The 15,935-nt window shown below is 43.2% G+C and overlaps 1 protein-coding gene across 6 annotated transcripts in view; it reads right to left on the reverse strand.

Moving 5' to 3' along the window:
* LOC119653699 overlaps window positions 1-15,935 on the reverse strand; it is a 106,029-nt gene that overhangs the window by 34,037 nt on the left and 56,057 nt on the right. The gene's annotated exons all lie outside the window — the stretch shown is intronic.

Below are 15,935 nucleotides of genomic sequence, written 5' to 3' on the forward strand. Positions count from 1 at the left end.
TAATATCCAAATTTTCACGTTCAGCCTATCATTCGACAGGGAGGCTTTCTCCTTTTTTTAGCCATTGTCCAGAAGCGGAGTCGGCTTAATCTATGTGGAATTAAGACCCTCTCAAATTAGCATCTAGTGTATCAAGCCCTTGTTTCATCGGTCAACCTTTTGGTCGTTTCCCATAGACTTCGATATTCAGATCAATCTTAGCAAGTGAGTTCTAGTCACCGCGAATTACATGTTCAAAACATGAAATCTCGCGTTCCGAGAACCAGAAGGCATTGCAAAAACCGGATTCAGTTCTCCCAATAACTATTGCAACGCTTTGTGCCAACGACGTGCATTTTTTCTCAATAGATTTAATTGAATTAGTCTTTGAGCTGCTTTCATTGTTGTTGTCATTGTTTGGTTTTGTTTGTCCCCTGGGACCCGGCAAGCTAACAGCCCAAACAGAACCTGATACTTCCCACGAAGGAAGCAGGACTGATATCAGGCACTTAGCCTCTGTTGCTAGAAAGACACTATCGGTTATGGCCAGAAAAAGGCCAAACTAAAATTTATTAAGTTAGATTCTTTTTTGGATTAGGCGATACACATGCAAACACATGAGTGTCAGAGCTTCCCCGAACAGACTGGACACGTGTTGCAAGCTTGTCAGTATTATTCGTTAATGTGTTGGGATTATGAGCGTTTAGTCGTTAATGAGTTGCATTCGTTAAGTTGATAATAATAATTCAAGCGATGATGCAAGTTAGCAGTTTTAGTTGATATCCAGTGGAACGAATGACCTAGATTCATCTTAAGTTTTAGTGTATAGCCGGTGAAATTAGGAGCACAGGATGTATACCAATTTTAGTCAATAATGCTTTAAGAGTATTAGTGTTTAGTACTTTTCGCGTTGATGAGATTAAAATGATGATCTCCATCCGAAAAGGCCCAAAACGGATCAGAAAGCCAGTAAAACTCGACACTAGAACGCAAGGAGACTGCTTGATAATGTAACTGTATTCAACAAAGTGAGCAACAGGAAGTTACTCGCGATTCTATTCTCCACAGCGAACCATTAGAGCACAGTTGGGCACGATATTTCAATGAGAAGGACCAAGGACGGTGGCGGCAGGAACGCGCCGCGAGACAAAAGAAAAAATACCATTAAAAATATAAAATATCATCAATCATGCGAGGATCGTTACTCAAAAGGATTTGTTGAACGCTAAAAATTTTGTTACACCATCTACACTTTACTCGAACCCTGGTATACACCTTACACCAAAAGATTACGTGTTCATTAGTTTCCCTGACTTTACAAGTGTTACATTTGTCCGAAAATATGTAGTATACGCATAGACTTCGGTTTAATTATAGGTAACGTCGGATGAATGTTGGCGGAAAAATGTCCTTTTCTCCGCGACGTTGCAAAAAAATCCTCCTCCCATTACTTGTATGAGTGTTCCCGAAAGGCCTTCAGGACATCAGTGGGGGAGGGCTCGATCAATCTCATGGGATATGAACCCAGAGACTCACGGGAGTCTACATGGGCAAGTTCATTTAATGGATGCGCCGCATGAGCCGGGCACTAGAGAATTTTCAGTGACTTGAAACAGGAATCAGAAGCCAGGGCATGTATTTGACCCACTAGGTAGTGCGATTGAGCAATTTACAAGATTGGACAGAATCTGTAATGAAAGCAACCTTCTCGTCACCCATCCTGAGAGCCACCTTGTTAGCCTGAAGAACAGTGAGTCCTTGGGGGTTTAATGTGAGCCCCTGTCTGAACGACTTAATCTCACGGTCTTCTTAAGACGCGGATTGATTTTGTGACCACAATCAGAGCCCCGCTGAGACAAGAAACAACTACACCAGTCTATATCAAGTGCGTGGCTTAGCATTCATACTGGTGGATGCAAGGCCTATTTAAATGTCCAACGAACTAAGGAGTACGGCACCCGTGTTGAAACGCAACATCACGTCGAGGCCCGAAGGTCTCTTCTCGCTTGAGCATAACCAACAACCCCCATGAAGCCCCCACTAGGGGGCTAACCGCAAATAACCGAGCTGTACTCACATACAACGGGAGTTCACCCGAACTATGAGAGTCTAGGGGCTATCTCGGTTTCCATGGTACCAGTATGCCCCTGGTAAGGTTTCGTGAACAGTTTGCCACTTCAGTTGAGTCCCCGTGCAGACTCGGGCCTGATCGCCCTGATTAGCTCTTTGGAGCATTCGCCTACTGCATCACGGCCGGTAAACCAAAGTGAGTACAGCGTTTCTCGGTGCCACCACTATGGAGGTTCTCCTCGGCCATCTTTGAGCACCAGCCTGAAGAACGGCAAAAAGTCCAGCGGTAAAAATCGACATGACATTCAAGGAAAAGCATGAAATCTGGGTCCTGTTTGGACCAATCACCGCACAGGCCGAACCATCGGGTTTCATTGCAGTGCTCTGAATAAACAAGTCCAAAGTCTGCAAATTGAGTAATGCATTCACCAGCTGAGGGTAAACACTAACGCCATCCAGAACAGAGTCTTCCGTAACACCAGTCAACAGAGGTCCTAGAGATGCAGCATCAACAAATCTTCACAACTACCTGTAGAAGGCTATCATTGGTATTGCCACAAAAGTACTTGGCCCTAGTCGCAAAAAGTCCCAAGGGTCGGTTCAACAATGAATGTAAGCTAGCAACGAAACGGAAGAATGCTACATATCGAACAATGCTGCACTTTCAAAGAGCGCGGGCACTCTCAGAGACCTATTACGAACTTCGTCGAGTATAGAAGCGACTTCGCAGGCGGAAAAGGAAGCTTGGGGGAACCAAGAGCAGGCGACGCAAGATCACCCAGATCAAGCAGGCGGCGGAAGATCTTAGGCTGCACATTAATGAAGTAGAGACAAAGTACATGGTGGCAGCGTTGGCATCAAAGAACAAAGAGGTGACAACATCAAATAAGAACATCAAAGACAGGAGATTACAACTTTGAGACCGTTGATAATTTCTCTTATCAAAGGTCGAAAATCACAAATGATATCAGCTACGAGGATGAAAACTGCGCACGGTTGTTGGCAGCCATCGTGAGTTTATTTCAGCTCACAAACTGTTCTGCTCGAGACGTCTTTCCGTAGGGTCAAAGCTGTTACTGTATAAGACTATGATCTTGTCACTCTTTATGTATTCCTCGGAAACTTGGGTTCTTAGCAACAAAAATTGCGAAATCTTGGCCGCGTTCGAGAGATGAATCCTCAGAAGAATTTTTGGCTCCCTACATGAGGATGGACGATTCTGTAGCCTACATAACGATGAAATTTATGAGTGATACCATGATCGCCTGGTTGTGGATAAGATCCGGCTCAATAGCTTGCGGTGGATGGATCATTTAATCTGCATGGATGAGAATGGCCCAGCCCGGAAAGTCTATAAGGGCAATATGGTAGAAAAATAAGACGAGGCAAACCCTGCTTCAGATGGAGCGATGGCGTAGGCCAGGACGACAGACAGCTTTGAGGGATATCGAATTGGTGGACCTCGGCGCAAACCTTATTAAAGCAGGACTAGACCGGATACAGGCTGTTGCGCTGTTAATGATGGCGAGTTATAAGGATTAGTATAGGTATGATCAATTAACTTTTCCCATTAAGATGAGGAACTACTTAATCAATTCTCACCAGATTCTAACCACATACATATTTTGCACATATAGGATGATACTCAGAACCAAAAAAACAAGTCGGGAAACCGGAAGCTGGGCGCTTCAGGTATGAAAGGTTTTGTTTGCTTCTTCTGTGAGTATATTTGAGTGAAGAACTATCCCATTTGTACGTAGCCCGTTATGTATTTGCGTAGCAAGTCTGACTACCCACTTCAATGTGTTATTGAAATTTAGTTGCAGTAAATTTACAGGGAAGAGTCAATTTCGAGCTACTGTAACTTTGTTACTAATAGTATGATTTCGATCAAACTTGGGGACATTATGCTTCATATTATATTTTATACTACTACCAACTTTTATAACTCTGGGATAAACTTAAGGCGGGTTACACTCAATTTCCCCAAAAATAGGGTAATATACTATTATTAACTTAATTTGAACATATATCGATATGGAGAGTATTTTGAGGCCTGGGCACCATATAGAGGCAGCTTCATGAATTTTGTCAGATTTTTCGATTGAGTAGTTTCTGAGAATGGGTCCGTTAAAGAAATCGTCACTTTCCACCCCTCCCACATGACTATATTCGGTGAAACAAATTTTACACCCCCCTTTTACATGTATGGAGACCTCCCCTAAATTTCAACGTAGAAGGATATCACTCACTACATGTCTGGGGGTCCACAGTTCCCACCTCCTCACCAAATTTCGTGTCAATCGGTTTAGCCGTTTCTGAGAAAAGTGCTTGTGACAGACAGACAGACAGACAGCTGAATGTGGTTCTGGCCAACGAAGGTGATATAAACACTTATCGGAAAGGGAGAACTGGTTCAATTGTAGATCTGACTTTTGTCAGCCCTGCGTTAGCACGTGACATGTCCTGGCAAGTTAGTGAGGACTTCACGTACAGCGACCACCAGGCTATCACCTTTGAACTAAGGATGGAGCCACAAGGCAGGAGACCCGCACCCCGGTAGCCGAAATCCAGAAGAACACCAGGATGGGCTACCAATGCGATGGATGAGCAGACATTCATGGAGGTGTGGCTAGACTTGCCTAGCAAAGCAGGCACCTCCACGGATAGAGCTCTCCATGTCACACGGAGTATCTCTAAAGCATCTGATGCGTCGATGCCTAGGTAGAATAGTGAACTTGCTAGCCTTCGATCGATTTGCCACAGAGCCAGACGAATGGCTCAGAGGGCAATAGGTAGGATCGATCAGGGGCGAAAGGAGCATGCCTACAGGGAAGCTCGCAAGAACCTCGCCATCCAGCGGAGTAAGAGGGAATGTCTTAAAGAGTTTTGTTCGGAAGCGAACATAAATCCGTGGGGTAGCGCCTATAAAATCGTGACAGGACGATTCAGAGGCCGATCGTCTCCGCAGATCACGTGCCCTATACTCTTGTTGAAAATAATCCAAAGGGTTATTTCCCCAGCAAGAGGGGGGTACTGACACCTTTCAGCGCCCCCTGAATATGACGCCAATTCCGCCAGTCCCTAGGGACGTGCTAATGGAGATCCGCAGTCGAATAGGCGACAGTAAAGCCCCGGGTCTTGACGGCATACCCAATAAGGTCCTCAAACTTGCCTTTAAATGTAGACCGGAGATGTTCGCGGAGCTGTTCGAAATGTGCATGTTCGAGGGTATCTTTCCTGCACCATGGAAATGGTTACTGGTTACTGACTTGGCCGAAAATGCAATTCAAGGAAGGGGAATGCATTTAACTCAGTCAATTGGAACCTTATACGAAAGTCTATGGCGACGATTGGTGTCCCCACCTATCTCGCCGATATTATCGATAGCTACTTGAAAGAGGGGACACTTTGGTATGATACCGACGATGAACCTAAAGAGTACGTTGTCTCCGCGGGTGTCTCACAGGGCTCTGAACTAGGCCCACTACTGTGGAACATCAAGTATAATGATGTCTTCAAGCTTCCGGTTCCGGAGGAGGCCAAGCGAAGCAATCAGTGTTCTTAAGGCTTGGGTAGGGAGTGCTGGACTGGCACTCGCGGAGGAAAATACGGAAACAGTCCTCATCACTAAGCGCCGCAAAAAAAATTACGCCTGCATTAGAATCGGGAATCGGATCATCACTTCCAAGCCGGCCATCAAATACTTCGGGGTGATGATAGACGGAGGACTCAATTTTAAGCAGCACATATAGCATACTTGTAAAAGAGAATCCACCACGAGTATTGCTGCATATTTGCAAGCTGCTCATAGCCAGGGTGGTGAGCTCTATCATGCTGTATGCAGTCCCAATTTGGGGAAAAGCACTGCAGGTTTTAGGCAATACACATAAACTGAGTACGGTTTACAGAAGAAGAGTGTGTTCTGCCTTCAGGACCGTCTCAGACGATGCAGCGTTCGTCATCTCGGGAATGATGCCGATTGACATCCTGGCAACCGAAATGATGAACATTTATAACACCAGGTCCATCTCTCCCTTATCTCAGGGAGCCGAAAGGGAGAATTCCATAAGCAGATGGCAACAGCGATGGGACCAGTCAGAAAAGTGTCGTTTGGACTTACAGGTTGATTGCTTCCATCGGGGAGTGGCTGGAGAGAAAGCATGGGGAGATCAATTATAATCTCACCCAGTTTCTCACCGGCCATAGAGGATACCATCAATACCTGTACAAGTTTAAATTGGACACCTCGCCTAATTGTGCAAACTGCGGGGTCCCAGAACCCAGCGCACGTTTTCTTCCAGTGTCCTAGGTTCGTGGAAGAAAGGAGGCACCTAGAGGAAACTCTAGGTGAAGCGCTTTCACCGGAAAATTTTGTCCGGAGAATGGTAGTCTGCCAGGAAGACTGGGATGCGATCAATTGCATGATCGCTGTAATCCAGGATAACCTGCGAAAAGCAGAAGAAGTGAGGAAGGCGCGGTTACGAACCCCGCGGGTAGACGAAAGGAGACCTAGCTAAAGTAAGCTAACTCCGTCCCGTGATGTAATACCTAAAGGTGGTTCCACGGGGTAGGGGGGGAGTCGGGGGTGGTTTTAGTGGGTAAAAATCCCACACTCTGACGTGCCCAGGCCAGAGTCTTTTGAAGATTTCCACCTCCTCAAAAAAAAAAAAAAAGACAGGCAGACAGACAGACAGACAGACATTGAACCGATTTTAATAAGGTTTTTTTTCCAAGCAAAACCTTAAAAAGGAACTTTTGACCGTATCAAGTTTTTTGGTAACAAATTGTGCCCCCCCCCCTCTTTTATTTCAGAATTTTGATTTATAATAAAAAGAATGAAAATCATGAAGTCGTTTCCTTTTTTTTGTTTCAGATGAGGCATATCAGAATCATGAATACCGCAAAGACGCATATTTCCAAGTCATTTTGAAAACACATTTTGTTCCTTCTCCTTCAAGAGTGTACGTAATTTATGCTATAATACATTAATATACATATATGAAATATAAGCGTGCGTCTGAGGAGACACAAAATGAATCTATAGAGGAAATTAGTATGTTAAAAATCTAACGTTACACCCAAGAGAAACATATTCCACAAAAGAAGAGCCAATTTTCCCAACTCACAATGCATTCACACTCATTCCATTCACCGTAGTAACACTCCTTTGTGTCTGCAATCAATACGTGCCTTCAATACAGATTCAATTGATATTTGAAATGATTTCCTCTGTCGAATTCCCCTTTTTCCAAATTCTGTAATTAAACTTCCTGCCCGACCCTACTAGACCGTGACACGTTCCGTTGTGAGAGGGTCGACCTGCTACGGTCACTGAAAGTCACCCCATGCGTAACTCCGGGTCAAGTAGAGCCAACCTTGTTGCTTTCAAGAGTTCCTACTGTAATTCAAATTCGATGCAATCCATGGGCAAGCAAGAGATACCTGGAGAGCAGATGATTTCGAGGAGTTTGGAATTGGAATTAGTTACAATGGTTACAATGGTTACTACGTTGATGATGAACATGGAAGTGTTGTGCTGGACACTAAGAGCTTTTTCGAGTCAATTGCCCGACTAATTTGGTTCCTGTTTGGAATGGTCATTTAACACATTGATGAAAGGGGGAGCTAATTGAGGAAATCTGTTTTTGAGTAAGTTTGTAAAAATTAACAATTTATGTAAAGAAACATTTTTTTAATGATGAAGTTCCGGTAAAGCAAAATAAGCCAGTGATTTATATGTACAATGTATTATTAGCTATTATAGGCAAGTTTTATTAATGTTCCACTTAATAGCTCCCTAGAACTTATAAGTTATCCTTATTAAGAAAGGGATCCATGCCAGAAAAGTCGCACCTCGTCGGCAGACAACATTGTTGCACTTGTTGCCGGAGACATTGTTGAACTAGCGCAAACTAGACTTGGCATATTGATATGACGGGATGGATGCGGTCAAAGTCTCATTATAAATTGAGTCGAAATCCCCAGTGTTTTAGTGCATAGAGTTGTTTTATGGGGCTTTCCACAGACAACCGCTTAACCGCTCAAATTTGAGTAAAAGTTTTTAGTTCATAATGACACTGATGCAACCGTTTATTTAGTTCGGGTAAAATGTAATATTAGGGTCTAGGCAATTATTACCTTTTATTCCCGTAAAATCCTTGGTCACTTGTCTAAAGCCTTAGGTACTTGTTGATATGTTTTTTCGCCTTTTTGGTAGGAGTAATATGAAAATGGCGGTCAAAAGGTAGTATGGGTTCCACGACGAACGTGGACTGGGCCCACGATGGAGTATAAAACCTGGGAAACACCTGTTGAACCAACACTATTAGCTCTACTGTAAAACCCTATCTCCCCCTCCACATGGTAATCGCTGGAGTTCGTTCTAAAAAAAACTGCACACGGAGGAGAGCAAACAGGAAGCAAATTCTACCAACTGCTCCTGCATGAGGATGGACGATTCTAACAACGAAATTTATGAGCGATACAACGACGGTCTGATGGTGGATAAAATCTGGCTCAATAGGTTGCTTTGACCGGGTCATTTAATTCGTCGAGGTGAAGATGATTCACCTCGGAAAGTCTTCACGAACTATATCTGTGGTAGAAAAAAAAAGAAGTGGCCAACCTTAACAGAGATGAGAAAGTTTTTAGGAATATCAAATTGGTGAACCCAAAACCGGGATGTTCGGAACTCCTTATTAAGTCAGCCCTTGACCGGATATCGTTGTTCACCATCATCATCAGCGGCGCAACAACCCGTATCCGGTCTAGGCCTGCCTTAATAAGGAACTCCAGACATCCCGGTTTTGCGTCGAGGTCCGCCAATTCGATATCCCTAAAGACTGTCTGACGTTCTGACCTACGTCATCGTACCATCTCAGGCTGGGTCCGCCTCGTTTTCTTTTTCTACCATAGATATTGGCCTTATAGACTTCCGGGCTGGATCATACTCATCCATGCAGATTAAGTGACCCGCCCATCGTAACCAGTTGAGCCGGATTTTATCCACAACCAGACGGTCGTGGTATTCCTCATAGATTTTGTCGTTATGTAGGCTACGGAATCGTTCATCCTCATGTAGAGGGCCAAAAATTCTTCCGAGGATTCTTCTCTCAAACGTGGCCAAGAGTTCGCAATTCTTCTTGCTAAGAACCCAAGTCTCCGAGGAATACATGAGGACTGGCAAGATCATTGTCTTGTACAGTAAGAGCTTTGACCCTATGGTGAGACGTTTCGAGCGAAACAGTTTTTGTAAGGTGGAATAGGCTGCCGATAACCATGCGCGGATTTCATCGTCATAGCTGTTATCGACTGTGATTTTCTACCCTAGATAGGAGAAATTTTCAACGGTTTCAAAGTTTTAGTCTCCTATTTTCATTGTTTTCGTTTGAACAGTGCGATTCGATGTTGTTCGTTCTTTCGGTTTTGGTTTTGGCGCTGACGTTGGAACCATGTACTTCGTCTTGCTTTCATTAATGTGCAGCCCAAGATCTCGCGCCGCCTGCTCGATATGGATGAAGGTAGGGTGTACATCTAGGGTTGTTCTTCCCATGATGTCAATATCGTCAACGTAGACCAGTAGCTGGGTGGACTTGAAGAGAACGGTGCCTCTCGCATTTACATCGGCATCGCGAATCACTTTCTCCAGGGCCAGGTTAAAGAGGACGAATTATAGGGCATCCCCTTGTCATAGACAGTTGTTGATGTTGAATGGTCTCGAGAGTGATCCTGCTGCTTTTATCTGGCCTCGCACATTGGTCAGGGTCAGCCTAGTCAGTCTTATCAATTTGGTTGGGATAGCGCAGCCTTTCATGGCCGTGTACAGTTTTACCCTGACTATGTTATCATAGGCGGCTTTAAAATCGATGAAAAGATGGTGTAACTAATGGCCATATTGCAACTTTTTTTCTATCGCTTGCTACAGAGCGAAAATCTGATCTGTTGCTGATTTGCCAGGAGTGAAGCCTAGCAAGATAGAGGAGAATATCTTATAGATGGTACTCAACAACGTGATACCTCTACAATTGCTGGACTGTGTAATATCTCCCTTTTTATGTGTGAGACAGATAATGCTCCGTTGCCAGTCGTCAGGCATTGATTCGCTGTCCCGTGCTTTGAGCATCAGCTGATGAATTTAGTGAAATGGGTCGCCTCCATATTTAACCTGTAGGGCTGTAATTCCATCGGCTCCTGGCGACTTATGGTTTTAAATCGATGAATTGCACCGACTGTTTCTTCTATGCTTGGCAGCATTTGTCCGTCGTCTTTAGTTGGCGGGACCTCCAACTCGCCGATGTTCTGGTTGTTCAGTAGTTCATCAAATTACTCGACCCACGCCGATATTTTGGTTGTTGAGCAGTTCATCCAAATACTCAACCCATCGCTCCAATTTGTTTCGCCTGGATGAGCATCGAGGTGTATAAGGCTTCATCCTGTTGGCTTGTTGGTAAAACTTCCGCGCCTGATGCGGTTGCTCCCTGTACTTTTTTAGTTCACAAATTTGTTGGTTCTCCGAGGCTTCCTTTTTCTGTCTGTGAACTCGCTTCTCCGCTCGCAGGAGTTCGTGATAAGTCTCTGGGCGTGTCCACGTTCTTTGAGAATGTAACACTACTCGGTATGGGGCATTCTTTTGTTCCGTTGCTAGCTTACCTTCATCGTCAGACCAGCTTTTCCGACTTTTCTTGCGGTTGGGCCAAGTATGTTTGTGGCCGTATCAATGATAACGTTCTTCAGGTGGTTGTGAAAACATTTGCTGATGCTTTGTCTCCAGGACATCTGTTCGCTGCGGTTATCACGGCATCCATTTTCCCCTTATAGGTGTTACGGAGGGCTGTGTTGTTAATGGTTTCAGTATTCACTCCCACCTGATTGTCAGAGGGAATTGTAGGTGGTGTTGTAACTCGAGCTCGGAGCACTATGCCAACAAGGTAGTGGTCCGAGTTTATATTGGCCCCCCTATATGTTCTTACATTCATCAAGGCTGAGAGGTGGCCCGCCGTTGATGATGATGATAAATCAATAAGCAATGAAAAAAACAAAAGGGAGATTGAGGAAGAATAAAACTAAGAATGAATATGAAAATTTTAGAAAAATACTAATAAAACAACGATAAGTTTAGTTGCTATATCGATTACGTAAAGGCGTTTGATAGCGTCCCGCATACCTGGCTAATTGATGTCCCGAAGCTAATAAAGTTTTTACCAATAATCATGGAAGGGTGGCATACCACCTTGACAGTGCGTTCATCTGAGGGTATCAAAACCTCAAAGCCCATTTGCATACGGAGGGGCATTTTCCAGGGGAATTCATTGAGTCCCCTTTGGTTCTGTATGCCACTGCACCCCCTTCCATGACTACTGAATGATTTGACATAATAAAAACTTGTTTTTCCTATTCGCTAGTGTTGATTTATATTTTGCAAATACCAATATTTCGGGAACCACTTATTCCCTTCAGCAGTGCTAACAAGTCTGCTATAAGTGGTTTTTTTAGCTATTTTTATACTAATCTAAATCTATAATACTATTCTTATTAATTATATGGCTAAATTAGTTTTTAAAGACTTATATCTAAATTATGAAAAGCTAATAAACCCACTGATGAGCAGATTTGTTAGCCCTGATGAAGGGAACGAGTGGTTCCCGAAATATCGGATTTTGCAAAATATAAATCAACACTAGTGAATAGGAAAAACAAGTGTTTATTATTTGAAACAATTTAATCGCTAGAAATACCGCGTAATTACACTCAGATATTGGATGACGTGAGAGGCCATGGTATCGCAATCAAATATGGTCTACAGGCTACAGCGCATGCCGGACGTAGCATTGGTGACTCCCATATCCAAGCTATGACCGAAACAGACCTCTGCAGAGAACCCATTCTCAAGTTCGTGATCTAAAGGATGCTCTGCTGTCCGGATTCCTGCGACATGTAGAGCTAGTACTAAAATCGCATCTCTCGAGGAGGAATAAAATACGGGCACTGAATGTATCCGCTATCCCGTCACTGGCATATGTATTTGGAATATTGCCATGGATGAAAACCGATCTGGAAAACGTCCAGCGCGGATATGACTGTCACCTCCAAATTCCAAAAGCGCCCTCTAAACTCTGTAGTGAAGAAGATGAACCTGCCTCGTGACATCGGAGGTAGGGGCGTGGTTGACGTGGCGGCACAACATCACCGTCAAATTGACTCGCTATGCGCTTATTTTTACAGCAAGAAGCAGGCAAGTCCCTTGTATGCGACGGTTTGTAAGGTAGGCTGTGGACTGACTCTACTTAACTTGAAGGATCGACTTTCAATCCTATGAGTGGGAGGAAGTGAAAACAAAGGCGGAGGTGGAAAGCAAAACAAGTAAACACGTGAATTGTTTTTGGCAGCCATATGTCGAATTTGTCGGCTGTATGCTGGGGAGCTTTTTCTGAGACGGAGGGATTTATGTGTACCATTCAGAATGGCGTGGTCGCCACCCGAGCTTGACAAAACGTCTTAATGAAAGAGCGGGTGGAGAGCGACCAGTGTAGTATGTGTGGTTCAGCGTTAGAGACGTTTGACCATCTCATTTCTAGCTGCACTGTTATGGCACCGATGCAATACAAGAAAGAAGGCATAATACTGTATGTAGAGGGATTCACCAAAACCTTGCATACAATCATGGGCTGATCACGGGAGCATGCCCGGTTTACCGATATGAGCCGTGGGTAGTACTAATACATCCTTCTTAAAGTATATATTAGGACCGGCAAATTCTCACTGATCGCCACATATCTAATTACAAACCTGACGTGCTGTTAGCAAGACAGGCTGCGCGTGTATTATTGATGCTGCCATCCCCCATAATAGCAGCATTTCCGTTCAATACGTGGAGAAGAAGGTGAACTATGAGCCACTGGCTCGTGAAATCAAAGAAATTTGGCGTCTCGAGCGAGGGGTTGTAGTTCCTATAATATTGCCAACTATTGTCAGGTATTGCACTTAAATCTATCACGGCTTCCCTTGAAGCCTTGCAGAAATATACCTTTCTGCATACTGTTGCCAGGAGTTCTCGACGGATTGTCCCATTAACCTACTACCGGCCACCACCACCAGCGCCCCTTTATATTTGAAGTAGGTAAGATCGCCCAAGCCTAAATGCTTGATACTTAGTGCTAATATTATGTAAAATCCGGCATCTGCCAAGATTGTGACAAAATAAAAATAAAACAAGAAATACAAAATAAGTAAAATACTCTCCCCTTCCAAAGCACTCAAAGAAAAGGTTCATTTTTGGTAGTCCGCAGTATTTTCTTCTATGCTGCACGAAACGTAGTTGGTAATTAAGTAGGCTTTTGCACTACTCAAACTCTTTTCTTCTTCTCCAGGCGTTTTCCCAATTCCAAAGATGAAGTTTTCGGTTTGTCTTCATCCCTGAACGAATGTCCCATCAACTCTTCAACACCCTTCAGGTCTAGCTACTCACCGGTCTACCCTTCTCAATCGGTCCAGTTCGCTCTCATGTTGGTGTCATTGACCTCCAACCTGAACTTGCATCTTGCCTTAGTCAGTCAGTAGTCGGGAATACATATAATAATATGCGACATGAGAAGGAGTCTTAGAACTTTGGGGAAAGATAGAAGCTGGTAGGGTTTTGTAAACAAAATAAAATTGATCGTTTTAAAAATTAAATTTTTAATGTAAGTTTATGTCCCAATGGGAATTAGGAAATTAGAAGGAGTATATTGGAGAAGTTAAAGGGTGCTAAAACGTGACAATAAGAAGAAATGCTGCATATTATTGAAAAGCGCATGGCTAATCCACATTCTTTTAAAATAATTTACATACAAATAGTATAAAATCTCTATTTTTGACGACCGATCCCCACGAAACAGACACAATCACTGTTAGCGGCAGTGATCTGTCCAGAACTGATCGATTTAAATACCTCAGGTCAACGCTATTAGCCAGTGGAGAACTGCGTTATGAAATTGCTTCACGCATTAACGCAACCTGAATGAAGTGACATTCCACAACTGTTAGCGGCAGTGATCTGCCCAGAACTGACCGATTTAAATACCTCAGGTCAACGCTATTAGCCAATGGAGAACTGCGTTATGAAATTGCTTCACGCATTAACGCAACCTGAATGAAGTGACATTCCACAACTGGTATTCTTTGTGACCGACGTATCAATGAACGTCTCAAATCTAAAATTTATCACAATGTCGTCCGTTCTGTCGCGCTCTATGATTCTGAGTATTGGCCGACTATAAAAGACAATGAACGGCGTCTTTCAGTAATGGAGACGATGATATTGCGTTGGACTAGTGGCGTGACACGTTTTAATCACATCGAGAGGGGCGCGCTCTATGGTAATGGTGGTGGTGTTCTATGGCAATTCGTGCTAACGAGAACTCACTTGCCAAGATTGGTCTGAACATCGAAATCGATGGTAAACGACCAAAAGGCAGGCCGAAACAACGGTGGCTTGATACGCTGGATGGAGATTAGAGCCAAATGGCGAAACCGATCACCACGACCCCGCTTGTGAACAGCACAAAGGCTAGAGAAAAAGAGAGATAATCTCATCGAGATACTATACACTAAGCTAGAATCGTTAATCAATTCGTAGAAACCCAAATTGCTGAGTAATCTTGGAAATGAAAACTCATAAGCAGCAGCAAACCCACCCCTTTGAATGTGGAAATGGGTAAAAACTGAAGATATGACCGGTATATTTGAGCAAAGTTACCGAATTGTAAATGACTCCTCCAATATATACATATACATATATATGTATGTACATATAAGCCAGTCTCACTTATCGGAAAAGCAATCCGAGATATGACGAAGGACGATTTGGATTGATCTGAAGTGTTTCTTTGTGGACACCCAACAACGCAGGCAGAAGCCTCTACCATCGCTAGCTCGCAGTGGTCTAACGCTCATTAATATTTCAACCCAAAAAGGAACTTGGAGGAAAGTGATATTCAGGAATATCCAACAACACTATTTTGTTTCAGGAACTAAATATTTTATCTATAAACATTACGAAAAAATCCCAATTATTCAGTTGTCAAGTAGCATGACAGCTCAGGACTATTGAGATTAATTCAATTCGCATCAGTTAACACGTTCTGACCGGAGGCTTTCCTACCGAAGCCTCAGATTTCATCAAAAAATTATTAATGGTCGATACAAAATGAATAATGGATGAATCGAAGTCAATTTCATTCGAATTATTTCCTGTTATATCCTCAGTCCAAGCAAATCCAGCTTCATCTTAGTTTCCTCTGAAACTTACCAGACCATATTCGAGTATCTCGAAATAATCTCAGATGCACATAAACGTGGACGAGTCCTTCATATTTTGATATACATACAAATATGTAAACACAGGTTTCTATATAAGCTTTTAATTCTTTTGGGATTTCTATCATCTTACCAGCTTGTAACTTATTTCTGCGAAGTTCTGAAGATACTCGGGAATGATTTTGTTTAGCCAAGGCTTAGGTGTTTGCTTGAGAGTAATGCAAAGTTTATTTGTCCAGCTCGAATTCTGGATTTCAGCGTATCGAACAACTCCAGTTGAGGGGGATACTCATTTCCTCTATGAATGGGACTAAGAACGCAAAAGTTTACGCAACTTAAGTTGAGATGGTCAAGTTCGTAGATTCAATTAAAACTTGGTGGAATCGAATCATTGAGGGTTTTCTCGATGGAAAGCGATTTCAAACACAATTATATTGTTTCAATATGTGTGCTCATTTATATGTACTGTTGTGGGTATCAATACATACTTGCCCACCGCTTCTGGAGCAAACAAATGGAAAGCCATCCATTAGTGTCACACCACTAGAAGCAGACTCACAAAACAGGATGAGAATTTTTCACGGGAAACT

Source organism: Hermetia illucens, chromosome 1 (genome assembly GCF_905115235.1).
Source record: "Hermetia illucens chromosome 1, iHerIll2.2.curated.20191125, whole genome shotgun sequence".
In the NCBI taxonomy this organism is placed as follows: Eukaryota; Metazoa; Arthropoda; class Insecta; order Diptera; family Stratiomyidae; genus Hermetia; species Hermetia illucens.